The sequence below is a fragment of the Neovison vison genome, chromosome 10, assembly GCF_020171115.1.
Source record: "Neovison vison isolate M4711 chromosome 10, ASM_NN_V1, whole genome shotgun sequence".
In the NCBI taxonomy this organism is placed as follows: domain Eukaryota; kingdom Metazoa; phylum Chordata; class Mammalia; order Carnivora; family Mustelidae; genus Neogale; species Neogale vison.
Window position 1 is genome coordinate 31879776 of NC_058100.1, and position 5188 is coordinate 31884963.

Sequence of the window (5188 nt, forward strand, 5' to 3'; positions counted from 1 at the left end):
CTGGGCAGGAATTTGGGAGTGGGTCTAAGAGATTTCAGTTTAGGCTGGTTGGGACCTCAGACAGGAAAGAGAGACCAGGGTGGCTGTGCTCCACTGTGGGGCCGTCAGTGAGGCCCAGGAGCTCCTGCTATCCCCGAGAGGGGAGTGGGACTTGGGCTGTGTCCGGTGCTGCAGGCCTGCCTCCAGGTCGCTCCCCAGGCCTGGCGCATCTTTACGTATGGTTCTGTGAGTTCCTCTGTAGTAACCCCTCGTTTCCACTCACTCTAGTTCCCCTCATTTTCTGTTACTGCAGCCCCAGTAGTACTGATTCTCCTCCTCAGCCCTGAGGCTTCTTGCCTCCATTTTGAGTCTAATTCTTTTGTTTCAGCAAAGGGTTTTTAGCTCAATTCTGTTAACATTTTTGGGCAATTAACTGAGAAACATTGTATTTTTTCTGTTCTAAAATAAAAGCAATGGTAAGACACTTGAAAGGAATTTTCAGGGGGGAAAGGTGCCACCACATTCAGGGTAAACAATATCTGATTCTAACTTTTAAAATGTGAAAAATGTGGGGGAAAAAAAAACAGGCATCTTAGAAATTGGCAATTTGGTAAAGCTTTATTTATTTATTTATGTATCTGGGAGAGGGTAGAGCCAGAGAGAGAATCTTAACAGGCTCCACACCCAGCAGAAGCTGGAGGAGGGACGCCTTCTCACCACCCTGAGATCATGACCTGAACTGAAATTAAGACTGAGATGCTTGGGGCACCTGGGTGGCTCAGTGGGTTAAGCCTCTGCCTTCGGCTCAGGTCTTGATCCCAGGGTGCTGGGATCGAGCCCCGCATGGGGCTCTCTGCTCGGCAGGGAGCCTGCTTCCTCCTCTGTCTCTGCCTGCCTCTCTACCTACTTGTGATCTCTGTCTGTCAAATAAATAAATAAAATCTTAAAAAAAAAAAAAAAGACTGAGATGCTTAACCGACTGAGCCACCCAGGCGTCCAGTAATATTTTACGTTTAAGCAGTACATAGCACGTCACATTGTCCCACTGCTTTTACATATAGCGCTGTTTTTTAAAAAAATTTTTAAAATTTGAGTATAGTTGACACAAACCGTTATATTAATTTCAGGAGCCGACAGAGTGAGCCGACAGGTTGACGCGTCATGCTTTGCTGTGGTGGCCCTATGACAGCATCGCTGGCCACACAGGGCACTGCTAGCCGGTGCACGACCCTCAAGGCTCTGGTCCAGAGACGCTCCATGAGAAAAGCTTGAAAGTTCCACGTATCCTTTTTCTTGTCGTCATAGGTCTTTTCTTATAAAACTTTTTAAAGAATGTGCTCCAGAACGACAAAGGGGGTAAAGTAAGAACGAGGATGTGGGCCTGTGAAGTGGGGATTTAACCCCAGACAGGGGTAGTGGGAGTCCCAAACAACACGTGGGCAGCGGGAGGGGAGAAGGCTCTCGGAAGGAGGCCTCTGGGATTAAGGGCGAATCGGTTCGACGACCTGCCCTGTGCAGCATTTGGCAGAAAAATTAGATTTATGGATTGTACAGGGGACGAGAGAAATTTAAAATCAAGGCCAACTAGAAACTCCAAGGAACACTCAAACCTGAACAAGGAAAAAAATGTAATAGTTGAATGTGGTTTTCCGCATTTAGTAATGCTCACAAATTCATAATAATACAATGTTGATTATTCAATCAATCTATATTCCTTTATTGGAAAGACAAAGTACAAGAGGGAAAAGCAACGCAGTATCTATATAGAGAGACGAGTGTGTCCGCAGAAGAAACGGCTGGGAGAGATCAACGCAGTTTTCTCTTGGGAACAAGCCTTGCGGTGTGGATGGTAAGTCAGAGAACTTTTATTTTCATTATAAATCTGTTTTTTCAGGCTATTTGGCATTTCTAGGAAACCGTTTTCATGTCGATGAAAATCTGCCATTTAAAGTACATGTACTTAGACTGATAGGAGATTTTTTTAGTCAACTGGATTTTCCTAACTGCGGCTTCTTTTTCTAAATACTAACAAATGCTTTATTACTAATCTGTCCTACAAGCTGGGCAAAACTCCGCCTCGTCTCGCTTTGGAGGCTACCATATCTTTACATTCACAAATAGAGACGTCTGCTTGTTTTCCATCTCCCGTTATCCTTTTACTTCCCCATGATTGTTTCGATCCTATCCACACTGCTGACCTGCTTCTAGTATCCCAGCCTGGCGGGTTTCCCTGAGGTAACAGCGGGGCACACACAGAAGACATGAGAAGCAGCTCAACCATGGGCGGGCTGTGTGGACCCACATTCACGTTGTGGCACCATTTTTGTGGCCCCTGAATTTTATCATTCAGGTGCAGTAAGACCCAGACAGGTCAGCAATGCAGAATGTCACAGAACCTTGGTATATGCACCTTTGGAAATCAGAGAGACATTTCGTACCTCTGTGTCTGAGCACGGGTTCCACTCGGATCTCCTGTTCGCAGCGTGAGGTCTTGCAGGAGCCGCAGAGCGTGAGAGAGCAGGACGCCCATCTGCGCTGGAAACTAGGGCATTTCTGGTATGGGAGGGCCGTGGTTGGGACTGTTCTGGGCAGCAGTCGAGGATGCTAGACAGAAACCAACTCTAGAAAACAGAAGAGGGAAAAAAGACTCTTGGGCCGATCACTGAATCGTTGGGACGTCTGGAGAATCTAGATCAGAACCCAGGCAAGGAAGGGAAAATCCAAATGGCTCCATGGGGGCAGTTTCCTTTCTCCTCCCTGAGCGCTGACCAGCCCGATGCTGGATGCCACCAACCCTCAACTGTGGTGACCTTACTGCTCTGCTACCACGAGTAATGTCTGTCCCTGAACCATTTCTTAGATGCAAAATTCTGGGGAGAAGAAACCAATTGATTTAAATTTGTCTCATTTCCAGGTGGTTAGGAGAGAGATGCGTCTTCCTCCATTTTCCATAGCGGGTAGTAGGGACTTTCTTTCCTTCAATCCTGGATTTTGGCCCAGCAGGACACTTTTGTGGATGCTGGGTAGCCAAGCTCGGTGATCAGATTTATTAACCACCAAATGTGGGACTGTACCTACAAAGGGGAAAATTAATGGTCCCGGCTGTGGTGACATGGGAAGGGAAGAGAATAAACCATCGGAAGTAGGCTCACATAATTCATCTTGGTCCAGAGACCTGAACTTTTTTAAATGTCTAGCTTTTCTCTTTTGTTATTTACTACCTGCCTTCAACGGACTCTTTTAACTGCTCTGCCCTTGGCGCTTAAAGCCATTCCCCTTGCCAGAGAAAAGGGAAGATAATTGAAGCTGAACTCTTCTTTTTCTGTCGACTACATTGTGTTTTAAAAACTAGGGACACCAGGATGGCTCAGCCAGTTGGGCGTCTTACTCTAATTTTGGCTTAGATCATGTTCGTGGGGTTCCCATCTTGTTTCATTTTTCCCTCCCTGCCCCCCGTGACCCCCTGCCCTGCCTCTCAAATTCCTCATATCAGAGAGATCCTATGATAATTGTCTTTCTTTGGTCATTCAATCCAGTCTTGATATAGAAACAGGCTCTTCGGAGAGGCAGCAGAGCCCACACACACTTCACTCAACCTCTCTATTCAAAAAGCAACAGATCATGCAGGAACACAGTCTTTCTGGCCAGTGTTCTGTGTTTAAATGGAAAATCTGAAAAACAAAAAGTGAATAGGAAGGCTGAGCATTTAGGTAAATCGGGAAAAACTCTCATTCAGATGTTTATTTAATCATTTAAGCAAAAGCAAGCATTTTCTTTGCTCATTACTGAATTAAGGAGGTAGTTATCCTCACATAGCAGGACTCTAAAATATTCTTTGGGGAAATTTCACTCTCAAGTACATCAGATTTTGCATAATATTAACGCTATATTAATAACACCCACTAATATATACTGAGTGCTTAAAACCTGCCACGAACGACTCTAAGTACGTTGCATGTGCTAGCTCACTTAATGCTTGCGACAGCTCCTTATGGAATTAGTATTATCACTCCTGTTATTTATAGACAGGACAACTTCTGAAGCACAGAGAGCGAAGTGCATAAGGTCGCTTGCTGAAATTCACACAATTACTAAGTGATCAAGCTGGCTATGAACACCACAGTCTGCTGGCTCTTAACCACTACCATCTATCAATGCTTAGGGAGAGACATAAATAAACAAAACCATATTACATTAAAAGCAGGTAAACTGAGTATTCTGGGGTTTGAAACTTTACTTTTGTTCCTGCCACTTTAGTAGACTTCCTGATCCTGCCTGCCTGATGACATGGCCATGTCGTGGCACATCCGGTCATCCTCAGCTGAAGACGTGAGAGACTCCTGAAGAAGGCTCATGGGTTTGCTCGTTGGTTCTTCTCCTCCGGTTTCCCCCCATTCACCCTGGTGGATCCAGCGGAGTGTGTAAATTACAAGTCACCCCTGCCCCGTTAGATAAGGCTGGTCTGCGTTCCTGAGGTTCTTTAGGCTTTGTTTCAAACACTCTCTGCTTTTCCAGCCATTCCTATCGAGTTATGAAGAACAATTAGTTCATGCTTGAGTTCTCGGGCATAAACCTGTCTGTAGAAATTTTCTTATCGTAAGACTCTGGTATGTGCTCAAATGAAAAATTTTGGTCTTTTACGAGATACTGCAGGAACACTAGCTCTCATGGAAATTTGGAATGGAAATTCTGTCCTCATGACTTCCCATGGTGATCCTATGTGCACTGCTCTTGCTGTACCAATTTTTGGCAGTGAAGAGTAAAAATTACGGAAATATTTCCTTTGGTTTTAGGTCTGCTACATTTTTTTCTGAGAATTTAAGTTTAGGACTTTTACAGTGAAACCCAAATAAGGGTGCATCCTCCAATTCTTTCCCCCTTTGTCCTTCTAGAAAACAAAACTTTTCAGGGCACATGGATGGTTTAGTCAGTTATGGGTCTCCCTTTGGCTCAGGTTGTGTTCTCGGGGGTCGTGGGAATGAGCCCCATGTCGGGCTGCCTGCTGAGCAGGGAGCCTGCTTCTTCCCCTGCTGCTCCTCCTGCTTGTGCTCCCTCTCTCTCTGCCAAATAAATAAGTAGCATCTTAAACAAAAAAGAAGCAAAACTTCTCTGACTCTCTTTTTATGTAAAGATTTTATTTATTTATTTGTCAGAGGGAGACAGCACCAGCAGGGGAACGTCAGGCAGATGGAGCGGCAGGCTCCCTGCT

General features: G+C 45.1%; 1 long non-coding RNA gene across 1 annotated transcript; it reads left to right on the forward strand.

Annotated features, from left to right (window-relative positions):
• Window positions 1–1178: 1178 nt before the first annotated feature.
• LOC122918113 lies at window positions 1179–4463 on the forward strand. Its single transcript, XR_006386556.1, has 3 exons — window positions 1179–1260; window positions 1713–1828; window positions 4237–4463. It is a non-coding gene; the product is annotated as an uncharacterized LOC122918113 (long non-coding RNA).
• Window positions 4464–5188: the final 725 nt, after the last annotated feature.